The sequence below is a fragment of the Pteropus medius genome, unplaced genomic scaffold (assembly GCF_902729225.1).
Source record: "Pteropus medius unplaced genomic scaffold, Ma_sr-lr_union100, whole genome shotgun sequence".
Taxonomy (NCBI): Eukaryota; Metazoa; Chordata; class Mammalia; order Chiroptera; family Pteropodidae; genus Pteropus; species Pteropus medius.
Window position 1 is genome coordinate 11478072 of NW_024351073.1, and position 17736 is coordinate 11495807.

At 31.9% G+C, this 17736-nt stretch overlaps 1 long non-coding RNA gene across 1 annotated transcript in view; it reads right to left on the minus strand.

Moving 5' to 3' along the window:
- Nucleotides 1-17736, minus strand: part of LOC120586236 (uncharacterized) — a 66718-nt gene that overhangs the window by 3632 nt on the left and 45350 nt on the right. The window contains exon 3 of the long non-coding RNA XR_005648647.1: nt 1623-1729. This is a non-coding gene — a long non-coding RNA (uncharacterized LOC120586236). The remainder of the gene's footprint in view (nt 1-1622; nt 1730-17736) is intronic.

A 17736-nucleotide genomic window follows, 5' to 3' on the forward strand; every position in this document is an offset into this window, starting at 1 on the left:
GAGAGGTCTGCTTTTTTCTTTTTTCTTTTTTTTTAAGCCAATTATGAAGGAAAAAGTACATGATTTTAAGTAATTTTATTTTTCTAAGACATGCACCAAGTTTAAAAAGTTAAAAAAATTCTAATAAGATGTTAGTGAAATATCCTCCATACTCAAATTGTGATTATTATATTATTTTATATTTTTCTTTCATCTAATATTTATCTCTACTTTTTAATGATAATGTTTATCTTGCTATTTTATTTAATGTTGGCAAGCATAATCTCTTGATTTATCATTATTTTAATCAGTTCATGTACACTACCAGGTCACCCTCTTTCCCTTCCCTTCCTTCTGTCCAATACAGATATAACATAATTTTTGTTTAAATCAGTACTTAAAATTTACAATATTATGACCATAAAAATATCATTTACTTTGAGTCAAATAATTCACTATGTTTATGTTTACATTTACTTAGGAATTGATTGCCTCTTATTTATGTTTATTTCTCCATGTACCTATGGCTAATTCTTCTACCGTCCAATAGCCTCAAACAACCTCTCAATATAGTACTCTAAACTAAAAACTCTCCCCATTAATCTGTTCACTACATGCACTTTTTTCCCCTCCTAGTGAGCCTTTTGTTTTCTTGCTCAAATCTGTACCAACTATGCATGCAAGGATGCCCCAATTCTCCTGCTATTTCCTTTAATCTCATTCTGAAAGGTCTCTTTACCATCTTCCTTTGTCAAATGTTCCATTTTCAGTGTCTGACATTTTCATTTTCCTAGGTTTAAGCAATGATTTGTGGAACTCACCATTCTAAAAAAGAGGTCACAAGAATGAAAGTTTTGGAGACTTGTTTATGTAATTTTTAAAATTCTACTTTAGAATTTGATGAATAATTTCATGTAGTTACATAACTTTAAATTTAAATTAATTGTCCTTCAACATTTTTGAAACATTTACCCATTTTCTTCTAGCTCCCAATATTGCCGTTAAGATTCTTATGTGCAAAAATTTTTATCACTCCCCTTTTGTTCTCACTATTAAAGCTTTTCATCTTTATTTATCATCTATCTATCTATCTATCTATCTATCTATCTATCATCTATCTATGTATCTATGTATCTATCTCTTTTAATCTATCATCTATCATCTCTATGTCTTTCTCTTTTAATTTTAAAATGATATGCTATAACAAGGAGGGATTTTTTTGCATCCATTATTCTGAATACTTATACATATAGAAATTCATGCAAGTTAATGTTGGGGATAATTGTTACATTATTTTTGTAATATCTTTTTTATTTAATATTTTTCTTTATAGAATTTCAATAAGGTGCATGTTTGAGTTCCTATATTCTTTATTTCCTTGTATTTTTCCTACTAGACTCATACTTGGAAGGAAATTTCTTTATCTTATCTTTCTACCATCCTATCTTATACTAAAGCTTTGATTTTTTTAATTTATCATGCTTTAATTCCTGAGTTCCTTTAATTTTTTTTTCATTTTTTCTCTTTTTATAGCATATTATATTTGATTCTCTTTTTTGAATATTAATTTTTCAAAATAAATTCTTGACTTCTTTTTGCACCTTGGCTGTTTCATCTGAGTTCTTTTGCTCCTGTTTATTTACCTGCTGTCTTTTATGACGGCTTCTGTTCTCAAAGTTCTAATGATCTTGGCACTCTCATACACATTCAGCAGTGGAACACGTAAACGCTGATAGAAATGTCAGCTTAACTGGAGGAAAAAGAAAACATGTTTAAGTGAAAATTTCTTTCTTAAAAAGTTTGCTAGAACCAAAACCTGGTAGTGCTTAATGTCAGAATATAGATGAAATAAGCAAATTTTAGTTAGATATGAAATCTGAGAGCCTGAGTAATAGACTGTTTATATTATAAGTATACCTACTTGCTTGTTACTATTTATAAAATAGGACTTTTAAATTTTATTTAAAGGAATCATTTTTTTCTTCACTTTATCTTCATTTCAATTGCCCCAAATCCCACATACACCTGTAATTGTACTACTTTTTGAATATTCTGAAGATAAAAAATGGTGGGTTTTTATTTATAATTCCATCAGTAGTTTTATTTTCAAAGGATGCCTTGAAGTTAAGTTGATCTCCAATAATTTCAGAGAACATTTTCGTTACCTCATATTGTTAATATCTGTTTTTATAAATGTTCACTAGTTTTAAATTCTTGCTGTTTAAGCATTCATGATCCTTCTCTATATAGCCTTTGGCTTTAATAAACTGTTAGCCAAAGAAACAAAATATAATAATATATAAAATGTATTATTATTATTTGCATACTTCTAGGTTCCTTATGTGTATGAATATATTTAATCTTCACTTAATCCAAGTTATGTATTATTGCTATTATTACTTGCATTTTCTGGACAGGGAAATTAAAGGAGAGAGAGAGAGAGAGAGAGAGAGAGAGAGAAAGTAATTTGCCCCAGACCCTACAGTAAACAAGCAGCCAAACATACATTTGAACTTGGGCTATTGGGAATGACCACTAAGGTCTATGGAACCTCAAAGAAGAAGTCATAGCCTTGGACTATTTTGGTTTATATAACAAGATAAAATATCATAAATAAAATTTTGAATTTATATTTAAGTTGACATTCCACATATTTCCATATAAATGAGAATTAGTGCACCTATAGTACTCTATCAATATAGACACATTTCTCATTTATTCCTGAAAACAATACTAATCCTTCAAACTGCCTGGAAGATGCTTACTGACTATAATACCCTGAAATCAATTTTATTACAGGAAAACAAATGTGTTAGTGAACTTTTAGATTTATTCTAGGTGAGTGCAAGTATATTGACATATGACAGTAAAAGCAGCTTTCATTATTAACCAAATTATGTTTTCATTTAGAACTGAACAATGGACTTCTCCCAAGTACCACAACAGAGAATCAAGAGAAAGCTCCACCACAAGAAACAGGTATGTGCTGGGATGTCCTCCAGAGAAATGTAAGTCGGGTTCTTTTCACATACACACAGTCCATGGCAAGGACATATTAAAGTACTACATTCTAAGCCTGGTCGTGGAGCAGGTGTCCTAGGGCTCCAAAAGCAGTCATCACAAATCGAGGACAACAGGCATGATCTACATGTCCTTTAATAATGACCTGCACTGTGACCATCAACAGCACATTGTACCTGCAGATGTAGGAGTCTCTCTGACCTCTACCTCTGGGCCTTCAGAAAGGGACCAAGGTGACATTCGAGGAAGATGAGCTTTTGAATAGAAAACAGTAAAATAAAATCCAGAAAAAAATTATAGTGAAAGGAAAAAAAAAAAAACAAGATCACCAGTTTTCAAGAGGACTAAGGCCAGCAGGGAAGGCTTTCATTACTGAGGCCGACCAGTACGGCTGAGCCGATGGCTTCGTGCACATTGCTGGCATGCTGTCTGAGGAAAATCCAGGTCCAGAGAGGCAAATAAACCCTTCTCCATCCTTTCTTAGTGCATGAAAAAAAGGCATTCATTGTTCAAAAATATTCTACTATGAACTTGCCGCTGTAAGAGTATTTCTACTGGCAGACAAAACAATTAGAAGAGTAGAGCAGGCAGCCGTTCGCAAACATTTCTAATTTTAAAACCATCTTAGTCATACTTCATTGCAACCATGTTAAACCAAATCTTGCATTTACTTTCTGAAGATAATTCATTTCGTGCATGACTACCTGAGACATATTTCTTTTCCTGGAATTTCCCCAAATATTCAAATACAAAGTGGTGTTCATAGTACAAAATAATATAATGTCTTTATAAAAATATAGTAAAATAATAAAAAGTATTTTATTATATCATCACTGGGAATGCCACATTAATCTCTAACTCTAAGGGTCTTTCACATTAGTCACAGAAATTTGTGGTTATTTTGTTCTAGCTTGATGTGGAATGCTGAGATATAATCACTTCTTTTGTTTAGTGATCTGAGTTCTATGTGCTGACTTTTGTTTCTTGTAGATTTATTCCAAACTATAGTTTCTAGTATAAGTTACTTAGCCTTTGTGATCTTCACAAAGAAAAATAAACAAGCAAAAAAAACAAAACAAACAAAATATTCTTATATCCAGAGCAATTAAATAGAAATACTTCTCTGTGGCAGAGACAAGAAGCTATCTACCAAAATTTTTTCCTCTCCATAAAACAGAGTTGTAGTTTGAAAATGAATACTAAGGCAAGAACTATACTTCCCAGTTCCCTTGAAGTTATGGGTGATCATAAGATTAATTTTTCTCAATAGAAAACGAATGAAAGTGATATGTCTCCTTCTGGATCAAGGCTTTTGATAAGCCAATATTTCTCTTATATAATCTCTCACTCTCCATCCAATGGACCTAATTGAAAATTATATCCTACTGGTTGGTTAAGCTATAAGACAAAAGGATCAGAGATTTTTGCAAAACCACATGGAAGAGAGCAGTTCCATTAGCCTGACCAGTCACCAAGAATTGTTTTAGAAGAAAGAAATAACGTTTCATTCTGTTGAGCCATTACATTTGGATTTAATTATCACTGCATTCTTGCCTATCCTCACTGATATATCTTCTCTGCTACTGATTATGAAGCCTCTTCAAATTTTACAAAGATCTCAAAGTCCACACAACTATTCTGAGGCTTTTGTATTTTGGCTTACTTTCCAACTGCGTGCACACACTTTGTGGGTATTCAAATATGTAATAAGCTCAGGAGCTAGAGTTGGGGAGTCATAACTATTGGCACACGGTGGAAATCTTTTTACTGAAATGGTGAGTATAACATTAATAATCCACTTGGATGTAGAGTGATTTTACCACTTCTTAAAGTAGAAATATATTCCCTTGAATTTAGCAAATATTATTTGCTGTGCCCATGAACATTCATTGACACATTTGATGAGACCACACATTCTACTTTCCTTTTTCAGACAATAAAAGCTGTTTTATGAAACAAGTGTTTTAGATGAAAATGAATAGGTAGGAAATAAAACTCTAATGTAAATCTAGACTCATAGCTGGATAGTTGACAGCTGCATGTCTGAAGGAAAAACAGTCAATATTTTCTGTGATGATAGATTGAAATGGGATTAAAATACAGCTGGATTTCATCTGATACTTCTCAACAGTACACATTTCCCTCAGACTTAAAAGAAGTATCTGGATGAGTTTGAAGTATTAAACTATTCACCAGTTATAAATTCTGTTTCTTTTCCCTGAATATAAATAATTTTCATGTATCTAAGCTGACATCTGACATTTCTGACATCTCAGAAATAAGGAATATATTTCCAAATACTGTTTGTAATAGGTTCAAGTTTGCTTGTATGTGACTATATGATTACTCCTCTGAGACCCCACCAGAACAATATGCATAAATCATGTCTCTTACAAGATTAAGAAAGAAAAGAAGACCATGCCTCAGTGAGTTCATAAATTGTGATTTTGAAAAACATTGCAGCCACTCGGTTTCTTCAGACATGTTATAATTATGTTCAGATTTGTACTTAATCAGTATACTTTAAATATTACTCAAAAGAAATAAGACTTCATATATGTACCATACTCTATCAAACTGTTAGTCACCCTTCCATTAACATCAAATACATCTACATGATTTAAATGCAGCAAAGACTTATTATTCTTAATTATCTAAAAATGCAATAAACTCATACTCTCAGCCTGTGAATATTATGAAAACTAACAATAATGATTATGTTGATAACCATTGTTCTAAGAACAAAGACTCAAATTTATCCTGGCCCACAGATCTAGATCATCTGTTTTCCATCTGCCTCACAAGTCTCATTTAGCATTATGTTCTCACCTCATGGTCTGTGCTCTAGCTACTCTGACCTCTTTTCAGTTCCATATTAAACATCTCAAGCTATTTAGCCTGCCTGAAATTTCCTCCCCCTGCTCATCCACTGCACACAATTCTTGTCTAGTTGAATCTTACTTTCTGTCAAGTCTTAGTTCAATAGTCACTTCCTCAGGAAAGCCTATACTAGGCTCCATACCTAAATTATTTCATCTAATGTTTGCTTTCTTATCAGCATGCTCCTATTCTTTATAACTGTTATGCTGTCTGAATTTTTTTGTTGTTTATGTGATACTATATTGAACATTATTTTTTTCTACTTAGTTGCAGGGACTGTGCCATTTGGGGTCACCTTTATTATCTTCATCACTTAAAAAATAAATTGAACATAGTAAAAGCTGAATAATAAATACTGGTTAAATGAATAAATAAATGAGTAAAGTAGGTTTTATATCAGGATCAGTGTCTAACAAGAAGAATATTAGACATAAATTGAGCCATTACAGTCTCTGTTTGATGATATCTTTAAAGATGTTTCAAGGTACTATAAAACAAAAATCTATTTTTAATTACACTTTGAGAAGAAAAAGATGATTTCTTTCCAAAATCTTGTTTATTTCAATGAGAATAAACTTGAAAATAAGAAAAATGAAAACTTTGAGCATAAAATTTAGAAAGTGTTTTAGCATTCTTCAGACATTCTTATTTTTAAAAGTACTCTCGTCCATTTTAAAACTATATATCCTATGTAAGATATTTTTTCTTAAAGAGGAAACAGGGAAGGAGGAGGAGGAGAAAGAGGAGGAAAGGCAGGGAGAGGAGGAGAAGAGGGAGGGGGGAGGAGAAAGTTATTTTGATGGGGAGTCACTAATTGAAATGAAGAATGACACTTTGAGGAAGGGAATAACCCTAAATGAAATATTTATATATATGGTCTTTAAGACTAGGAGACAAATAAAACTCTTAAAGAAAAATCTGCAGTATTTTTGTCTTGAAAAACCAGAGACTAGAATTTGGAACAATAAACTCTGCTTTAAGTAATGGAAGAATCCTAAAAAAGGAGAGGACAAGACTGGAGGAATGATAAATTATGTGTGTAATGTATTTTCAAATTGCTGCCTGACTTATGAACCACATGCACAGAGCATACTCTAAGTAGCACAACAAAAGCTAAAATCGCTGTACTGAATTTTGAGCTCATGTCCAAGAGACAAAGATTGCAGTTGACGTACAATCAAGTTAATGCCTCTTTAAAAATTCCAATCTACAAAAAAATTAATACTATCTGGTGGAATGTAACAGAATCTAAAGTCTCCAAAACATAGCATTCAAAATGTCCAGGGTACATCTTAAATTATGCAGTATATGAAGAATTAGGAAAATGACCACATTAATACACAGAGACTAACCACAGGTTATTGGAATTAGTGAATAAGAATTTTGAAGTAGTCATCATAACTATAATTTTTGGTAAAAGGGAAAATATGTTCATAATTTATAAAAAATAGAAGAAATTACAGCAGAAAAAACCATGATATAAATACAAATAGAAATTCTAGAACCAAAATATTAAATATCTAAAGTAAAAATTTTACTGATTAGATATGGTAGACACCCTCCAAAAATCTCCATGTCCCAATCTCTGGTACCTTTGTATATGCTAGGTACATGACTAAAGACACCTTGCAAATATAATTAGGGTTACAGATCATGAAATTGAGAGATTATCCTGGATTATCTGGTGGTTCCATTGTAATCACAAGAGTCTTTAGCAGAAGAGAAAATTAGATAAGAGTGAGTTATTATGGAAGAGGTGAGAGAGGTACACTGATTCTACTCATTATTGCTGGCTTTGAAAATTGAGATGGGCAGTTATAAGCCAAAGAATGCAAGAGGCTTTTAGAAACTGGAAAAGGGAAGAAAAGATTCCCTCTAGAGGCCCCAGAAAGGAATACAGTACTTTAGACACCTAGACTTTATTTAGTCCAGTTAACCCCATTAGGATCTCTAACGTACATACTGTAAGGTAACTAATTTGTGTTGCTTTACGAATAAGTGTATGGTAATTTGTTGCAGAAACATTGTAAACCTAATGCAATGAGCTCAACATCTGAATAAAGGTGAAAGTTTAAAGAATCAGCAAGCCTGACAATAAAACGATGGTATTATTCGATGTGGAAAACAAAGCTTAAAGAAGAGGAGGAAGAGGAAGAAAAAAGAGAAGAAGAAGGAGCAGAAGAGGAAGAGAAAAAGGAACAGAAAATTTAAGAATAATGTAAATTGACTGTTAGAACTGTTATGCAGATTTATCAATGCTGCTGAATATAAAGTCAATATATAGAAATTTTATTTTATACTTCAGTAGTAAGTAATTTAAATATAAAATTTTTAATTACCATCAAAGCAAAATATTGAGAATTAAGTTCAGCACAAATATGCAAACATGGACTATGAATTTTTTAATTACTGAGAAATATTAAAGAATACATAAATAAATGGAAATCTATGAATTATCCATGAATTGAGAGACTCAGTATTGTTAAGAAGACTACTCTTTCTAAATGGATCTATATATTTAGTATAATCTCATTAAAAACTTCCCACAGACCTTTTTTTTGTTGTTTAAATTGAAAAACTGCTTCTAAAATAGATTTGGACATGTCAATAACCTAGATACTAAAGTAATTGCTAAAAAAAAAGCAATATTGTCTGACTTATACTACTTCTCTTAGAGACATAATAATCTATACAGAATAACGCTAGACTAAAAAGTTACAAATATACCAATTGAATTTAATAGAGAGCTTAGAAATGGACCAAATTGATATAGTTGTTTTATTTTCAACAAAGTCATGTAAAACAATCTCAGTTAAGAAAGGACAGTATTTCCAACAAATGACACTGTAACAACTGGATCCATACAGTAAAAAAAAAAAAATTAATGAACCATACACACATACACACACACACACACACAAAAGTAAATTGAGATGGATAATAAGCATAAACATTAAAAAAAAAGAAAAGAAAAAAACTAAAATCACATCAGTTTTAGAGGACTACAGTGGAGAATGTCTTCATGTCATAAGAATAGGTTCCTTAGAAAGTACACACAGAGTAATAACTAAAATACTGTATACAAGTGATAAATTAGACTTTATTGAAATTAAAATTTTTTCTCATCAAAAGACCTCATCAAAGTAATGAATTCCATGGACAGGGAGGAATTTGGGTAAAACATATATCTGACCAAAAAAATGGTATTGAAGATATATAACTCCTTCAAGGGAATAATAAAAATACAAAAAATTTAATTAAAATGAGCAAACAATGTCAATGGAAACTTTACAAAAGGTAATGTACATATGGCCAAAAAATTCATGAAAATGTGATTAACAACATTAGTGATCAAAAAAATGCAAATTAAATTCCCGGTAGGCTTACACTACAAAGAAATAAAGAAAACTGTTGTATTTACAATAGTATCAAAAACCTTAAAATACTTAGGAATAAATTTAACCATGAAAGTGACAGATCTGTACAATGAAAACTACAAGACTTTGATGAAAGAAATTAAAGAAAATTTGAACAAATGGAAGGATAACCCATGTTTATCAATAGGAATAATCAGTATTGTTAAAATGTCCATATTACCCAAAGTAATCTATAGATTCAATGCAATCCCTATCAAAATTCCAATAACATTTAGTCTGGAAATGAATTAAACAATCCTAAAATTCACATAGAACCAAAACAAACCCTGAAAAACCAAAGTAATACTGAGAGAGAAGATCAAAGATGGAAGCATCACATTTCCGGATTTAATACTGTATGACAAAGTTATAGTAATTAAAACAGTATTGTACTAGCATAAAAATAGACACATAGACCAATGGCACATAATAGGGAACCCAGAAATAAACTCGCATATATATGGTAAACTAATATTTGACAAGGGAGCCAAAAAGCACTCAATAAAGAAAGGACAGTCCCTTCAACAAATGGTGTTGGGAAAACTGGATAACCACATGCACAGAAATGACGTTGGACCCCTATGTTATACCACTCACAAAAATGAATTTAAAATGAACTGAAGTCTCAAACATAAGACCTGATACCATAAATTTCCTGAATAAAACATAGGGAAGTAGCACCTTGACACTGATCATAGCAATAACATTTTTGGATATGACACCAAAAATACAAGCAACAAAAGCAAAAATAAATTAGTAGAACTACATTTAAAAAAAAAAAAAAAAGCTCTGCAAAGCAAAGGAAACAATCAATGAAATGAAACGATAACCTATAGGAATAGGAGAAAATGTTTACAAATTATATATCAGATAAAGAGTTAAAATTCATAATATTGAAAAAGATCATACAGTTCAATAGCAAAAACCGACGATAACTACAACGGTTCAATTAAAAAATGGGAAGATCTGAATAGACATTTCTATTCACTTCTGAGTATATATCAAAAGGAAATTAAAACAGGACATTGAAAAAATATTTTCACTTTCATGTTATTACAACACTATTTACAGTAGCCAAAATGTGCACACAACCTAAGTATTTGTCAATTGATAAATAGATAAAGATATGGTATACATACAATTGAATATTACTAAGCCATGAGATAAAAGGAAATCTTGCCATTTGCAACAACATGGATGGACCTTGAGGACATTATGCCAAGTGAGATAAGTCAGAGAAAGACAACTGTATGTGATATCACTTAAATGTGTAATCTAAAAAAGCCAAAGTCATAAAAACAGAGAGTAGAATGGTAGTTACTGGGGTTAGGGAGTGGGGGATTGAGATGTTGTTTAGAGGTACAAACTCGTAGTTAGTAGATTAAATAAGTTCTGGATCTCTAATACACAGAATAGTCTCTTAAAGTTGCTAAGAGACTATATCTTAATTGTTCTCACCAAAAGAAATAAATGATAATTATGTGATGTGATAAAAGTGTTAGCTAACACAATGGTGTTAATGACATTGCAATATATAAATATATCAAATCAAGACACTGTACACTTTAAAGTTACATAATGATGTATGTCAATTATAGCTCAACAAGAAAGAAAGAAAAGAAGGAAGGAAGGAAGGAAGGAAGGAAGGAAGGAAGGAAGAAGGAAGGAAAAGGAAGGGAAGGAAGGAAGGAAGGAAGGAAGGAAGGAAGGAAGGAAGGAAAGGCAGAGTGCTAGTAGAAGTAAGAAGGAAGGAAAGAAAAAGGAAGAAAAAATCTTGATTTGTTAGACTCAAATGAAATGTAATGGATAAATTTAGCTATAAAACCTCATTTCACACTTCTGTCTGAAATTTCTAATCCCTTAAATATATATACTGAGTTTCCTACAATAATTAAATTAATTTTAGGGAGTAAAGATGCCAGATTAATAGTGAATAAGTTTATGGTCAAAATGAGAGAATATTTCATTTATTTCTAACACAGAGAGAGAGAGAGAGAGAGAGAGAGAGACTTTAAATCAACGCTTCAAAACATCCAGCAGTAAAAATAAAAATCATTATAAAGTACAGATCTCTTATGTGGGCAACAGCAATAACAAAAGACAACATGCATCTACAGATTGATGATTATTTGTGCCATGAACCAAATAATGATTAACCTAATTCCACACACCTGAGATAAAAAAGGAAAAAGAAGCAAAACAAGAAAAGAAAACTGTAGTTAAGTAGATTTGATTAAGACAAGCTTTTTAAAGAATGAGCATATAATTAAGAAGATATAAATATATATATACTAAATTTAATTATTCACTATAGGATTTTGGGTTTCATTAAAATAATTACTGAGCAAATTGGTCCGTGGTAAAAGGCATACGGTCAGTCTTTGTGTAGTAGGTCTCCTTAATTCTCAATCCTTGATAAAATATATGAAGGAATGCTCAGAGGTCTTCCAAGAGGAGAAATCCCCAAATCATGACTTACCAAAGCTTGTTAGAATATTGCTATCTCTAATCTCTCTTGATTTTAATAAGAAAATATCTTCATAATTCTCTTCTTTGTGCTTTTCCCATAAATGTATAAAGTATTCAAATAAGTTAAAAATCCATCTCAAATATTAAGAAACAGATTCCTGTTATTTATGCTAGGTTACTTAATCCCTCTTTCATTAAATATCTGGAAAAACTCCAACTTGTTTTGCATTTCATTTTAAAGAAATGATAAACAACAGTTATCTTATATAGATGTATCTTATCTTATATAGATGTATCTTAAACTTATATGTTTCAGGCATTCTCCCTCTAAAAATAATACATATTTTCATACTGTGTCCTAGACATAGTTCTAGATACTGGGAATTTGCTGTTAACAGTAAAGATGATATTCTAACTTTTCCCAATTTTATGGAGCTTTTATTCTAGTTGGGAAGCTAAACATAGTCTACTATCCACACACACACACACACATAAAAATAATATTTTTTATTGTATTGTGAAGAAAATAAAACAGCTTGTTATGATATATAGTGAAGTACCACTTTATATTTGGTGGCCAGAATGTAACTGTCTGAAATATTGACATCCTTATTGAGACCAATCATATGAATGTGCAGAAGAGTGTGCAGAATGTGCATTTTAGGCAGAAGAAAGTGTGAAGTCTCTAAAGTATGCATGAACTTGGCATAATTTTAAACTGACTGAAAGCCAACGTGGCCAAAAGTGATGAAGTGAAGGAAAGAGTGGGATGTGATAAAGTTGGAGGGACAGGCAATTTCATGTAGGAACTAAAAAGCCTAAAAAAGAATTCGTAGTTTTCATAACTACAGTAGAAACCATTGCTAAATGACATGTATTTTCTAAATATTATTGTTACATTGTATATATGAAAGTATAGACAAACAAGGAAGTCGAATGAACAAAGAGAAGTTAGTAATATTTATTACAAAGTAGGCAAGAAATGACAATATCTTGAAAAAAAAGTATAACAATGAAGAAAGAGAGAAGTAAGTGAGGTTTAATTTTATTTTAAAAATAGAATTAAGGATTTTGTTTGGTCCTTTTTATATATTTTATGTAGTTGAGCTATCAAAAAGGCAGTGAAATATATACACCTGAAGCTCCAGGGAAATACAAAATTAACTCTAGGAGAGTTAGCCAAAACCAATAAAAATTTGGGTTAGAACTGTGTAATGGGAGCCAAAAACAAAACAAATCAAAAACAAAAAAGCATCAAAAAAAAATAAATTCAGATTTGAGCTTCATAAGTAGAGATAGTAACACTCAGTAAAAAAACTATTACAACAGTTCTATTCTTTATTCATGACACAAGACTAAGTATTATATTTATTTTTAATCATTACCTTTAAAATGATAAAGGCAGTGAAGAGTTAACAATTATAGAAATGAGAAATACTGGGAAAACTTGAGGATGTTTAGCTTAAAAAAATAGAATCACAGTGGTCACAATATCTGCTTTTTTTCATATATGAAGTCTTGGATGGTTTAAGATTTGCTTTTTTTCAATATAATGTTCGGGTAGATCTGTCAGATACGTACTAAATACAGACAGTTATACTTACAGCAGTACTAGGAAGATTGATCTAAAGAATTACACTAACCTGAAGTGTGTGAGTCTCTATTCCTTGCTGTATTTATCTGCCTACTCCTCTGTACTACTGTGGTTGATTGACTGATAATCTTTCAAAAATTGAAAGGAACTTGGCATCTGCATTACAAAATGATACATTCTCTCTATATGTTTATCAAATAGTTTATTATTCAACTTGAGATCCATTTGAGAATAAAGGATGCTTTATTAATATTTAAAATGAAAAAACTGTCAGAACTGAACTGTCCTGGGTAGATCAGGATGCACGGTCAACCTTCTTGTAGATAATAAACCAATACTATCTTCATATTAAGAGATGGCTTTCTTAATTTCCTTAACTCTTTAATTCTCTTCTCCTCCATCCCTCTTTAGCCACCCACGTGTATGTCATAACCTGGAAAATATTATCCCTTTTAACTAATCCACTCTAGAGATTTTAAATTGCCATATCCCAGGCTCTTTCTGTTTTTGACTCCAGTAATGGAAATAGTTGGTAAGATTCACCTTGGCTTTAGCAACTTTCCACTTAGTATGGACCAAATGTTTGATCTCCTGAACCATTTTTGTGTTTCTGTAGAACTTGCTCAGCAGAGCCCCAACTCAGCATCATCCCAGCAATGTAGATACCCATACCTTGCTAACTGTACAGGACTGATATCTCTAACATTCATAATTTTTAAGTCTTTCTCTCTGTGCTAAGCAGCAATCCTTTGGCATGTTCAGTCACCTTCTCTTTCGCCTCTCTTTTCATAATCTCTATCATTAATTAATAGCATTGAAATAAACTGCACTGGAATTTTTCAAGCCCTGACCTTGAATCTACAAATATATATTTATTTCTACTCATTTTACTTTTAAAATAATGAGATTTGTGTTCCTGTTTGAGGACGAATTTTTACTTGAGCTCTTGGTTTTCTTGAATATTCTCTGAAACATGGTTTCATCGAACCATCATTATATCAGATGGTTTTTCCCTCAATCTATGATCACATGTCTTGCTTTTTTTAAAAAGAAAGGAAATAAATATCATACTTTGGTTCTCATGTATTGCTTCTCCTTCAGACAGGCTTCTTCTAGTCATAAGCTATCTTGATCTCTTAATCTCCCTTTTATTTGACAATCTACTACTACTTTCTAACATCTGCCTCAATGATATCAAGAAAACGTCTCCTGCTTAGGTTTCCAAATCATATGTTGATCACTTTATTCAGCATATGCTTGGTGAATACCCATTGTGTATCAGGAATTGGTGAATTGCTTAGATTAAATCAGTGGTAGAAAGAATAAAAGAAACAGGCAAAGCACCTGCCCTCGAGCAGTTTATATTCAACTGAACTGAAAAGATTTTTAATAATCAAGGAGCATACTCAATAGATAATGTAGTTTGTGGAAAGTGTTAAAGAGCAAAATGTGAAAAAAGAACACTTTGGTAGGCAGAATTAGGACTGGCCTGAAAGGTGAGATACAAGTTTTGATTGAGTGGTCATAATAAACCTCATTGAGAAAGGATATCTAAACAAGGTTTTTATGGGAGGTGCGGAAAATAGCTTTATGAGTAGCAAGGGGACGTGCCCAACGTGTTCCAGGAACACCAAAGAGGTCAGTGTGGTTAGAGTAAGGGAGGGCATAGCAGAAGACTGGTTCACAGAGGTAATGGAAAATAAGGTTTTGGATGACTTTGTAAGACACTGTAAGTTAAATGACCTTCATTTGGACTGAAACGGGCACTGTGATGCTTTTGACAGAGTGACATGATCTGACTTAGATGTCAGAAGTATTACTCAAGATTCTAGATTGAGAATCTTGAGAATCTTAGATTGAGACCTTGGAGGGCAAGGGCACGTACTTGGAGGCCGTTAGAAAACTATTAGAATAAACCAGGAAGAAGCTGAAAGGATTTTGACCAATATGGAACCATATGGTGTTAGAATTACTGCTAAAAAGTAAAAATAGGCACATTCTGAATATGTTTCAAGATGGTGCCAACAAGATTGGAGACATTGGATCTAAGAGAAGGGATAATTCCAGACTTTTTGGTCCAGGTGGATCTTGATTAGAGTTTTCCAAAGACATGAATAGTTGCTGCCATTAAGAGGGCAACAGAACCAGTGAGAGAAAAGCAGTCAAAGAGGGAAACTTGAGAAGTCTCAGCACCTTACTACATGGAATGTGGCCCATAGACAGAAGCATAGAAATTACCTAAAACTTGTTAGAAATGCAAAATCTCAGTTCTATGCCCAATCTATTAAATCAGAATCTCCATTTTTACAAGATGTCCAGGTGATTCACATGTACGTTAAAGTTTGGGGAGCATCTCTTCAATAATACGTTATATTGGAGAATAAGAAGGAAGCATGAAATTGGCAAAAGTGGAAAATTCTTTTAAAAAACATTTCCTCCTAAATAGTGAAAGCATTATGGGTTATAAATTGTTATTAATCTGGAGTAAAGTTATTAAAAATTGCTGATATTTTATACAGGAAAATTGATGCTGTAGCCTCTCCATAAAGTTAAAATGTCTATTTTTAAGTAAGTTAATTTTATAACCCTGTTTATTGTCCCTCCCTCAATTTTTCTGATTTATGTAAGCTAATTTCTGATTTTCTTATTTCTATCAAAAGTATATTTAATGTAACTAACCATATAATGATTTAGCCACAAATGACTAGGATGTCAGTTAGTCAAGAATTTGTTTAGAGATATTGAAACAAAGGCCTCTGAAGCCTGCATAAGAAATGCAAGGTCATGTAGCTAGTTAGAGAGAGACTAGGACCAGAATAAAAGATCAGTGAATTCTTGAAGATAATTAAGTTATGATTTTTAAAATGTGTTCCATATCACAGAGGGGTTTTTTTGCCCGTATAATTTTACTACAAATATAAATAAATTGGCAAAAATTGCCTTTTATAAAATGCTTATCGAAAGCATCTGTAAGTTTATAAAGAAAATAATTTGTGTTAATCTACCCATAATATGTGACATATGTCTAGGATAATATGTTAAATTAAGAGGTGCTATTTTAGCATGTTAATATTAGCTACTGTCATATATTTGGTAACAAACGAGCATTAAAACCATAAAATATAAATCTCAAAGCAGTCTGCTTTGGAAGTGATTCTTAATGCCAAATTGTACTTCATCCAGCATGTAGTACTGATGGTAATACAACTGGCATAGAAGCTCCTCTGAAACTGCCTCAATTAATATTTCTAAACTTGATTTTTATTAACTATTTTACAAATATCGGTGGATTTTTATACACTCCACTCAAAACACATTGTCTCAACAATTTTTAAAAGGGTATTTCTATGCCATGTTTCTTTCCTACATCTAGAGTTTTCCTCCGTCACACTCTCACCATCACCTACTGAACTTTTCTTTTCAACCTTGTAATTCTCATTTCAAGATGATTTCTTTTTAAAACTTTTCTGACCCATTACCAGGCCAGAACTGATCTTTCACTGTTTTTAGTCTCTGTAGAATACTTTCTTCTGTCTTTATTATTCTCCTTTATTATTACATAAGATAATACCATATATCGTGGTTATTAGTTTGTTCAAATTCTAAATTTAAGATCCTTAAGGACTAGAATGGGTCTTTGAAAGCACATTAACTCTGTGGACAAGAAGATCATAATAACGGAAACAGCTAAGTTTCATGGTATATTTATGCTCCAGGATATCATGTGCACAGGAAGCAGTTTCTATCAGCCTAAAGTGGCGAAGTTCCTTGTCCAGTCAGCCTGCAAGTTACATTAATAGGATTCTAACCCCTGATGCCAGTGCTGTGATTGTATTATTTTACAACACTGTTTTGACAAAGAGTCTGGAATTCTACAGTTCCTTGCTTTCTATCCATAACTTCTCTTTCACTTCATGAACAACCTTTGGAAGCAGATGTAAATTCTCTGAGATGTCTTTCTCATAGTAATAACATGGTAACACTTACATGACAGTGGTGTTAATTAGGAAACCAAATTACTTATATTTCATTTCCTTTTTGGAATGATTTGTCTTATAGGTATATATCACAATGTCTCCTTGATTCATGATTAACTTTCCTTGACAATATCCAACTTTAACGTTTAATGGGTCCTCACAAGGAGATCCCAAAGAAGTTACGTAGCAAGTGACTGCTTTAGGTTTTACACTTGCCACTTAGAATTGACCTTTTACATTCATTGATTAAAAAAAAAAAAAAAAATTCTGTATCACTCGAACAAACAAACAAACAACAGAAAGATAAAAAAAGAATTCTTAAGACAGATTCCCATCATTTTCAGTCTATGAAAACAGTTTTAATTAAGGAGATGAGTGACTTTTCTCTGAGAAACCACAA